The 10,846-nt window shown below is 61.8% G+C and overlaps 1 protein-coding gene across 2 annotated transcripts in view; it reads left to right on the top strand.

Moving 5' to 3' along the window:
• Positions 1-471: 471 nt before the first annotated feature.
• The window catches only part of TMBIM1 (transmembrane BAX inhibitor motif containing 1), a 31,426-nt gene continuing 21,051 nt past the window's right edge, over positions 472-10,846 (top strand). The window contains exon 1 of one of the 2 annotated variants that reach the window (XM_050917144.1): positions 472-587. The gene's annotated coding sequence lies outside the window, so the exon portion shown is untranslated. Of the gene's footprint in view, positions 588-10,387; positions 10,762-10,846 lie in introns of those variants that run through there. The other variant, XM_050917145.1, reaches the window with a different exon arrangement.

The following is a 10,846-nucleotide window of genomic DNA, read 5'->3' as shown; positions in this document are numbered from 1 at the left end:
GCCCTGCGTTGGGGATCCCCAGCCCTGCCTCCGTCCCTGGCCCTGCCTTGGGGACCCCAGGCTCTGCTTCCATCCCTGGCCCTGCCTGGGGGACCCCCAGCTCTGCCTCCATCCCTGGCACCGCCTCGGGGACCCCGCGGCTCTGCCTCCGTCCCTGGCCCTGCCTCGGGGACCCCTGTCCCTGGCACCGCCTCGGGGACCCCCCGGCTCTGCCTTCGTCCCTGGCCCTGCCTCGGGAACCCCAGCTCCGTCTCCGTCTCTGGCCCTGCCTGGGGGACCCCCGGCTCTGCCTCCATCCCTGGCCCTGCTTCGGGGACCCCCGTCCCTGCCTCCGTCCCTGGCACCGCCTCGGGGCCCCCAGGCTCTTCCCCCCGAAGGAACCGGGTGCGGTACCCGCTGGCCGCCTCCTGGCTGCGCTGCGCTCCGCTCGCCCTTCGCTCGCTCCGGCGGTTCCCCGGCCCGGACCCTCCCTTCTCGGGTTGCGCCCGGGCCTGGCGATGCTGCGCGCCTAGGGAGGAGCCTGGCCGACAACACACTCGCCGCTGGGGACGTGGAGGAGCGAGCCCGGCCGGAGAGCCCGAACCCCGGTAAGGAGCTGGCGCTTGGCCCCGTGCCCACGGGCTGGAAACGTTCCCGGCCCTTTGCGAGGAGCCGGGGGCTGAGCCCGAGCGGGGAGCCTGGCCGGGGCGGGGCGCAGCGGGGACCCAGGCCCCCCGGGTGCCAGAGCCCGGGTCCTCCTGGCGCCGCGTCGTGCGCTCGGCTCCCCCCGGCCGGGGTCTCGGAGCAGCGGCGGGGCCCGGCTCGGGATCCAGCACACGGGCCCCGGGTCGCTCTCTGGCCAGGGGACCGGGGCGTCTGGGGGCCGCTGCTGGGTGTGGGCGGCTCGGGGGCGAAGGGCCCCGCAGGGGCGGAGCTGGGCAGCGGGTCCCCAGGGCCGGGGTCAGACCCTGCCTAGGCCGGGGGTGGGAGGCAGGGGCCGGGTGTCTCCTTCCTGGCAGGGCCGCTGGGTGCGTTCGGGTTGGGTGGGGTCGGGCTCAGGCAGCTGGAGCTGGGAGCACCGGGGACTGGGGTCGGTTTGTGCTGCGGGGGGGACGTGTAACAGCCTGGCAGACAGCAGACAAGGGCTGGGCAAGCCACCCCCCCACCCTGCGGGTGCCCCTCAGTCCCGACCCGCAGCCCCTGCTAGCCCAGCCCTGGGCTCCCCCACAGCTCTGCCGGTGCCCCTCACTCCCGACCCGCAGCCCCTGCTAGCCCAGCGCTGGGCTCCCCCACAGCTCTGCCAGTGCCCCTCACTCCCGACCTGCAGCCCCTGCTAGCCCAGCCCTGGGCTCCCCCACAGCTCTGCCAGTGCCCCTCACTCCCGACCTGCAGCCCCTGCTAGCCCAGCCCTCGGCTGCCCCAGCTCTGCCGGTGCCCCTCACTCCCGACCCGCAGCCCCTGCTAGCCCAGCGCTGGGCTCCCCCACAGCTCTGCCGGTGCCCCTCACTCCCAACCCGCAGCCCACACTGGCCCCCCCCAGCTATATGAGAATTACTTAGCCTACACCCCTGAATGGTGCTTATCACCAGGAGCGGAGCCCTAGGCGGGGGTCCTTGCAAGCTCCCGGTCGGCGGCAATTCTGCAAGGGGCTGGGGGGTCCTTCCGCGCTCCCGGTCTTCGGGGCACTTCAGCAGCGGGTCGCGGAGCGACTGAAGGACCCGCTGCAGAAGACCCGGAGCGCGGAAGGACCCTCCCCCCCGCCACCGAATTGCCGCCGAAGGCCACAAAATGTCACCCCCCCAAATCCTGGCGCCTGGTCGCCTAACTGGAAGCGCCGGCCCTGCTTATCACAGCGTGCGCGCGGAGGAATAAGAGGCCTGGGAGAAGAGTGGGGCAGGTGTGGTCTGGAGGGAGCTCCTGCTCCTTTCCCCATGACAGAGGCTTCTCTGCTCCCAGGAGCAGAGTCCTTATCAGCTGCATGGGGAAGGGGCTGGGCCAGGCCAACCCCCCTTCCCCCTCATGTCATGCCCCCTTCCCAGTCTCTCACCTCCTGCCTGTTTCCCATGCCCCTGGTGAGCTGTCCTCTCATCCAGGGCATTCCCAGGGCACCTATTACCCCCAGAGCCAGACACAGGTGTTAGGAGTGGCCCTCGGTTGAACATAAGCTCCTAGCTTCAGCTGCTCCTACTTCCTGGCTCTGTTTCTCCTGTCCCTTATGCCAGTGTAAACACACTGAGTGCAATGGAGTCACTCTGGAGTCACTGCGGAATGAGGGGGGGGGGGTCAGCTCATGTGGCAGTTAGCTGGGTTGCTCCTTGATCACACGCTGCTGCTCGTTGTGGTATTAGGCACTCCAGGAGGCCCCCGGCGTGGCTGGAACAGACCCACCTAAGACATGACTCACTCCTTCCTTGTTTTTATTTTTCTAGCCTGGGTGTGGAACTGCTCTGGGGTGAGTGGATCCAGGGGCCCAGCGATGGGATTTCTGTACCCTTCCAACTCACCCCTCAATCCAGGGAGGCTTCTGCTCTGTAAAACCTGGGAGTCAGTAATCAGCAATAATTAACACTGCTACTAATGGGGGTGAATTTGAAACATGGGCAGGAAAGCGCTGTGTAACTGACATGACATTTGCAGCACATGGTTTATATCCCCTCCCCCGGCCGGTCGGGTCTGTTACAAGGGAAGGGTAATTCCCAGCTCCAGGAGAGGTACCCCTGCTAGCTCTGCTGGAACTCATGCGCTAGAGACAGAAGTGTAGCTGTGGCTAGCAGGACAAGGCAGCTGTGCCCAGTAGGATCCCCTCCAAAACACTCAGCGTGTGTTAGGGCAGGCAGCCACTCTGCCATGACAACACAGTTGTTTTTAGTACTAGTTTTTAGTGCACTAGCAGAGCTAGCCCAGGTGCATCTGTCTGAGCTGGAAGTTACACCCCCAGGTCCAGTGCAGACATGTACATTGGGTCTGCACAGCTTCTATGGGGCCCTGATCTCAGCTGGGGCTGCAGGCCTGGCTTTCCAGCGCAGGCAGGAGCCAGTGTCTGGTCCAGGCCCTTTTTCTCAGGGCTTCAGCTTTCTTTCTTCCAACTTATAACTAGTTTGGCAGAATCATCCCTTCTCCAGCTAAGCCAGGATGCCTGCAGGGGCCCATCCATTCCCCACAGGTTCACACTCTACCAGCCACTTGCCTGAGACTGTCAGTCTGTTCTGACCTGCTTCCCATCCACCTCCTCACAAAACCTCCTGGCAACTCCCCCCACTTGGCCCCCTGGCTGGTTTTTATACTCACCTGATCCCCCGCTGATCACTCTCAGCTGGGAATTGTGGGGGGCGGGGGAAGCTTCTCCACTTAAAGGACCAGCACCCCATGACAGCCTCTTGAGGAGGAGAGATTAAAAAGACAGGGACTCTTCAGCTTGGAAAAGAGGCGACTAAGGGGGGGATCTGATAGAGGTCTGTAAAATCCTGAGTGGGGAAGTGTTCCTCTTCACGTAACACAGGAACCAGGAGTCACCCGATGAAATGAATGGGCAGTAGGTTTCAAACAAACATCAGGAAGTGTTTCACGCAGTGCACTGTCAACCTGTGGAACTCCTTGCCTGGGGATGTTGTGAAGGCCAAGACTATAACTGGGCTCAGAAAAGAATGAGATAAGGTCATGGAGGATGGGTCCATCATTGGCTATGAGAGAAGATGGTCAGGGATGCAGTCCCCTGCTCTGGGTGTCCCTAAACCTCTGACTGCCAGAAGCTGGGACTGGATGACAGGGGATGGGTCACTCGCTAATTGCCCCGTTCTGTTCACTCCCTCCGAAGCCTCTGGCACCGGCTACTGTCAGAGACAGGACACTGGACTAGATGGACCATTGCTCTGTCCCAGTCTGGCCATTGTATGTTCTTAAATTAGTAATAACACTAATCACTCTATAGTGCCCTGCCAGGATTTAAAAGCAGTGCCCAGCTGTTAAATGGACACTGTCAGAGAGTTTATTAGAGAGATGAGGGGGGTGGGGCGATATTAATTATTGTCTCTCTAAGGTCCTGGGACTGACAGGGCTCCAACCCCACTGCGGACAGCAGTGGAGAGCGTCGACTATTAACAGTTATTATTCATTTGAACTCCATGGGAGGGCTCGTTGAGTGACGTTGCTGGGCTGCACAGGGACTGGCCTGGTGACTCATATGGAGAATATTCTAATGCCAAATAAATCGAGGGCGTGGTCTCGCCTGGGCCTGGTGTGCTGCCCTGGCTATTGCAGAATGAGAGGGGCTCGCAGGAGGGCGAGGAGGATGATCCAGGTCTGGAAAAACATGGGTGTGAAGAGCGATTGAAAAGCCTGGGACTGTCGCCTTAGAAAGGAGACCCCCCCCATCCAACAGTGACCAAGAAAGGCAGCTGGGGGAGCGTCTGTTCTCCCTGTCTCCTAACACAAGAACCGGGGACAGACGATGAAATTGAAAGATGAGGAACAGAAAACGGATAAAAGGCAACAATTTTAAACGCGGCAGGGAATTCGCTGGTGGAATTTGCCAGTGGAACTCTCCGCCACAGGAAGCTGTGAAAGCCAAATGCTTCGCAAGCTTTAAAAAGGGATTGGACCTTTATGTGGACACTTACAATAACAAGGCCAGCATAGATTGTGGCAGGATATTAAACCTCCTGCTTCAGGGCTTGAGCTGACCCCCAGTTGTTAGAGATCAGGGTGGGCCTAATGTGAGGGGGATCTGCTGCTGCAGGGTTCTTGCACTTTTCTGTGCAGCGTCTGGGACCCGTCACTGAGCCAGGTGAGAGGGACCTCAGCTCTGATCCAGCCTGGCTCTTCCTAAGTTACTCCCAAGCACAAGGATTTTCAGGATCAGGTGCTAATTTTAGGCCTCGGGGTATGTGATCCGTAGCTCAGCTGATCTCGTCCCAGTGTTAACAGGCACGTTTGCGCTTGGATTGACGCATACCCCAGCGACAATCTCCTGCAGCTGCCTGGCAACTTGGGTGGCCGTTGACACCACGGCAAAGTCCAAAGGGGCAAGGCGCTGCTGGACATGACTTTGCACAGGGGGTGAATACCAGGGCAGAGCCAGATCCAGCCCAGTGCTGCCGGGCGCGAGGAGCGGGCAGGGACACTCAAGCGGCGGGAGGTGCGGGGAGCGAGCCGTGTGGCCGCCCTAGAGAAGAGGCAGGCCGATGACAGGGGAGCAGATGCTCAGCTGGTGGGATGGTGCCCGTGTGGTGCTGAGCTCATTGATGGTGGCTGAGGATCAGGCCCATTTGTTCCGTGCAGCTGACAGCGTTCTCAGGGACAGAGGTTGGGACCTTCTGATCTCTTGACTCTGCTTTGAATCAGCGGTGATGCCGCTGCTGCCAGAATCAAGCCCCTCCATAATTAACCTGACGAGGCCCCTCTAATTAATTAAACGTCCTTTGAGTGGGTCCTCCTGCTGTGACAGGGAAACTGAGGCACAGAGGGGGCTTGTCAAAGGGGGATCTTGCATCGGGGGGGAGGATTAGCATGCAGAGAGAAGGCAGGCTGGGGGCAGGGGGCAGGGATGTGCTGGTGACTCTCGGAGATGGATGTTGTAGCAGGGGCTGGTTGGTCTTGTGCTTGGGAGCTGTCGCTCCCCTTTCTGGAGGTCGCGGGCGGGGTTGGAGGGGGCTGCTGTGGCTGGTTTTAGTTCCCCATCCGCCCAGGCAGGAGGATCCCCAGGTTGTCACATGCTTTGCCTGGCCGCCCACGGAGCGAATTGACGTACAGCAGAGAGCACGGCACGTGGCACCGGGACCCCCTGCAGCGACACTGTGTGCTGCCCCCAGCCAGGGCCGTTTGTAGCGTCTCCTGCCACCTGTGCCCACCTACTCTTGCTCCGCCTGGTCGGTGGGCTGCCCTCCCGGGGGAACACAGGGGTCCTTCCTCCCTGGGGCCTGCTGCTTGTCCCACCCCCCAATTTTTGATCTCTGCCCTCCCTTTCCCGCCTGCCCCCAGACAGGAAGAGCAGTAAACAGAAGGGGTCCCGTTGCTTCCTCATGGCTCTTTGGGTGTCCAGTGGGAGCAGGGGGGCCCAAGGTGCCCCGAGGCAACGGATTCATTTGCCGTCAGCCGCCAGGCCCCCTCCGCCGCAGGGCGCGTCGCAGAGGAAGCAGGTCCGTTGACCCGCTCCCCATTTCCTTCCGGGCCCCGGAGCCCTGCTCTCGTCCCGCACGCTGGGCAGTGGCCGGGCCGAATGCCTGTTGCGGGCAGACTCGGGGCTGCCGTGGGGTTTGGATCAGAGCCCGGGAGAGCCACCAGCCGGCAGCTCCATGGGGTGGGACGCTGGGGTAACCTTATGGCAGGACTCTCATGAATGTCCTGGCATCACCTGTAGCATTAGTGTCTGCGGCCTGCCCCTCCCTGGCTGCCTGCCCTGTCACTCCCTTGGCCTGGGCTTCCGGGTCTCAGAGGGCTCCGGCTGGATGTCCCGGGAGGCAGAGCCCGGCGCTCCTTTCCCCGCCTTACCCCGAACAGAAAGGTCGGCTCCGGCCCGGCCCGCCAGCTACGCCCGCCCACAGCAGAGCAGTGTGTGGTCACGATTCACAGGCCCCACCTGGGCTGCTGCTTGCGAGGGGGATTCCCGCGGGAGACCCCGACTGGACTGAGAGGGGGCGGACGGAACCGCAGCTGGATTCCCACTCGGTGAGACATGTGGGGCTGGCCCCGATCCAGCAAAGCATGTGATCCCCTTCTCCCAGTCCTCTCCGGGCCCCCCTGCTTCTCCTGGGAAACAGCCTCCCAGCCCCATGGCCCTTCAGCTCAGTGGTCCCCTCCTCCCTGTCTCCTGCAGGGAACAGGCTGATCTCCTCTCACCCCCTGGGTTTGCTGTGCAGACCACCGCTTACTCTGTGCTTAGCTGAGCCCTCCACAGCCGCCTCTAGCAAACTCCTGTGCCGGTCTCTGAGCATCCGAGCGGCGTGTCCGTCTCCATCGTCTTTGCCGAGGTACCCGCGCGCCTCCCTGCCGTGTGAGCGGGTCCTGGGGGGCCCGCTGCTGCGGGCTCTCCATCGCATCTACACTGCAGCGAGAACCCCGAGTCTCAGCACGCGGGCCAGTTGGCTCAGGCTCGGGCTGTGGGAGTAGGAATTGCGGTGCAGACGTTCGGGCTGGGGCTGGAGCCCAGGCTCTGAAATCTCCCCGCCCGCCCCCTCCCCTCCGGTGGGGTTTGAGTGTGCATGGCAGTTTGTAGCCCTGCAAGCCCCAGCCAGCCGCGGGGCTTTTACTGCTGTGTAGACGTCGACTTTCCTGGCTCTGTCTCCCCGTTGGATTTCCTCTCTGTGCTCAGCCCCGGGTCGCTCCCAGCATCGCTGCTCCCTGGCGGCTGCTCTTCAGGTGCCCCCCACCCACACCCCGAGAGATCAGCTGCCTTTTCCCCGGCAGACTCGCTCGGTGGAGGGTTTCCGCTCTGGCTCAGGGTCCCCGGTCGGGCGTCACTGGCTCTCTGCTCCTCCTCGCTGAGTGCAGCTTCCCCTGCGAGTATCATTCACGTCCGTCTCTCTCCCTCTTCCCAGCCATCAAGGGCGATGTCAAACAGGTCGGGCTCCGCAGATCACTGGGGTTCCCCTTCACTCAGCTGCCTCCCCCAGCCTCCTCCCCACACTCCTCCTTTCCCCTAAACTAGCCCCTGTCTGAGACCCCTCCCCAGCTCCTGAACACCGGGGTCCCTCCTGATCCTGCCCCCCGCTGAGTCTCTCCAGGCCACAAGGATACTACAGGGTAATCAAAGCCGGGGCATCTACACCGGAGACCTGACCAAGCTGCCCCACACATCACAGCCCCTGCCAATAGCCATACTGGACAGGCCACTGGCTAAACCCTCTGTGCCTGCAGCGTGGGCCGTCCTGGGCAGCAAAGGGCAGGAGCGTAGGGGGCCTCCCCAAGACAGGGCTGGGTCTGGGGGCTGCCCTGAGTTCTCGCGGGATCCTTGTACTGGCTGCGTGTGGCCGAGCGGGGCCGTGACCCGTCCCCGGGCCTGTTCTGCCAGAATTGCAGACTGTTGCTTCACGCATGTGATGGGGCTGTTTCCCTGGAGGGTGAGGGGGAGGGGTTCTGCTTTCTGGGACCACTGGCATCTGGGCAGCAATCGGAGCCATTCAGATAATGGGGGAATCCGTGCACTCCAGTGGGAGTGGGGGGCCCTGAATTGGGCTTAGGGTGGGGACAGACCCCAACACCTAGCAGAGATAGATGCTGCAGCCCTGGGTCGCCCTGCCAGCTGTTCGGAAGGGCACTTACCCCTGTTCTCTGCACCTTTCCTCACTGCAAGTGCTCTGAGGCTACGGTGATGGGCACGATGGGAGGAAGAGGATTACTCCGTGTCACCCCCCGCCGAGGTGGGACGAAGGGGGGGTCACAGGGGTGCTTGAGTTGTGCCAGGCTTGGATGTTGGGGTACTTGTGGCAATCCAGGAGGCAACCAGCAGCATCACAGCCCCGCAGTCCCCCAGGAGGAGATGGTGGCTGGTTAGAGGGAGGCTCAGGGCATTTTGGCAATTGACCTTTGACTATTAGCGGTAACTATGCCCAATGGTCTGTGATGGGATGTTAGATGCGGTGGGACCTGAGTTACTGCACAGAATTCTTTCCTGGATGTTTGGCTGGTGAGTCTTGCCCACATGCTCAGGGTTTAGCTGATGGCCAGATTTGGGGTCGGGAAGGAATTTTCCTGCAGGGCAGATTGGCAGAGGCCCTGGGGGTTTTTCACCTTCCTCTGCAGCGTGGGGCACGGGTCACTTGCTGGAGGATTCTCTGCAGCTTGAGGTCTTTAAACCACGATTTGAGGACTTCAGTAACTCAGGCATAGGTTAGGGGTTTGATACAGGAGTGGGTGGGTGAGGTTATGTGACCTGCGTTGTGCAGGAGGTCAGACTGGATGATCATAATGGTCCCTTCTGACCTTAAAGTCTGTGAGTCTATTTGGATGGATCTGTTCTTCCAGGCAGATGCCACTGACAGATTGTGCAGGGGGGCACTGGGTGTTGGGTTTGGAGCACCCAGCCTGCAGTGTGAAATGGAACCCGAGGGGACTTGTTCACAAACAAGGGATAATGCCCAGGATATGACCCCGCTGCATCCCTCCCCCACATCCCCCACCAGCCACCCCAAAATGAGTATGAGGAACTGAGCCTTGGGATGGATCTACACAGCCTGCAGCAGGGGCCTGGCCAGTTCTGGGAAGAGGAGGGGGCAGGTGGGAGGGCCCCTCAGACAGAGCAGCCCTCCGCTGCTTCTTACCCCGTAGCAGATTGGGCGGGAATGCAGCAGAGCCCGGGTCCTGAGGCGGATACCTCGCACTGGTGCAGAGCGGGTGCGGCTGGGTACAGGAGCTCTCCACCCCGCTGTCCCTGGGACAGGTGGACTATGGCAGCCAGGCAGCAGATCCTGCCCACGTCAGGGGACCCTGCGGAGTCAAGCTTGGGCTTTGGCTTTTATGTTTCAGGGGAGCCGGTCCCCTGTCTCCATCCCCACCAGCCCCGGAGAATCATCCCCAGGGATGCGCCACACCCAGCTGCTCAGAGTTGAGTCACGGCAGGGTCCCTGGGCATGTAAATATCGCTCTGGCTGGGGGAAGGGTCCTGGCTGCGCTGCGGGAGGGGGGGCAGGGGTGGATTTAGCCCCTGTCTGACTCAGCAGACGTTGGGATAAATGGAATGACCCCCGCCCCCATTTTGGACACTAGGTCTGTCTCCATGACCCGTTCACCCCTTGGCCCGCGGCAGGCAGGCAGGGGCCGATTGGGCTGGGGGTTTTGTGTTGGGGACACTCGTCTGCTGAGAATTGGGCTGAGACCCACCAAACTCCTATCATGCAGGGGCACCCAGCTCTGCCCGAGCTCATCATGGGACGCTCCAGCGGACGGCAGTGGGCACCACAGCTGCTTGCAAAACCAGAGCCCAGAAGGCAGTTCACTCCCTGGCTCCCCCTGATCTCAGTGGACTGGGTGCCCAGCACCCATGGGCGCGAAGGTGGGTCTGAGGTGGCTTGTCTGGGGATCGGCCCTTCACTGGACGGATCCGACCCAGCCAGTGGGGGATCAGCGTAGAGGCCGGGAGCAGGAATTGCCGGCTAAGAAGCAGTGTGAAGACGAGTTCTAGAGCTGTGACCCAAGCGTTGTCTTGCAGGCAGAGCGTGATCCTGCTCAGCGGCTCCCAGGCCTGGCCCTGGCAAGGTTCCGGCTCCCGACCATGCGAGTGTTTCCCCGGAGGCTGACGGCCTCAGTATGAGATGGGCCCCCCGGGGAGCCCCCTTGGCTCCGGCTGGGAGAACGGTCATTACTCCAGGTTGCTGCGGGGTGGGATGTAGCTATTAACCCATAGGGTGCTGGCATCTTCCCGATGGCCCACTGCATGATGGTGTGTGCAAATCAGCGACAAAGAAACCCAGCAACATGGCCAGGGAAATTAACTGGGGTGGGCACCCGGGCTGGGGCTTATTGGCTGCCAGACCCAGCTGTGACAAGGAGCGGAGATCTGCCTGCGCCTTCAGGGGCCGGGGGTTAACTTCAGCTCCCCACACTCGGCCACTGCTTGGGAAGGTGGCCCCGAGGTTTGGTCTGAGGCTGGGAGCTCTCCAGTTCCTTGCCTACTCCTGCCTTGTGTTATCAGCACTGCCCAGGGATGGTGGGACCATGAGGGTGGCAGCTCGCTCCTGGCTGCTGAGTCATCCCACCAGCTTGCGTCAGAGCTAGAAGGTGAGCCGAGGAGGGAAATCTCATGTTTGCAGCAGGAGCAGCGGGGCTGGACAAGTTGGGTGGCACAGAGGGGTGTGACAGGGTTGCGTGGCGTGGAGGGCAGCGTCCCTTTAAATGGTTGGTGAGCCTGCTAGCGGCGCTCACCGTGCTCTGTGTC

The sequence above is a fragment of the Gopherus flavomarginatus genome, chromosome 10 (assembly GCF_025201925.1).
Source record: "Gopherus flavomarginatus isolate rGopFla2 chromosome 10, rGopFla2.mat.asm, whole genome shotgun sequence".
In the NCBI taxonomy this organism is placed as follows: domain Eukaryota; kingdom Metazoa; phylum Chordata; order Testudines; family Testudinidae; genus Gopherus; species Gopherus flavomarginatus.
The sequence above is the reverse complement of the archived record's forward strand: the minus strand, read 5'-3'. Positions and strand labels throughout refer to the sequence as shown.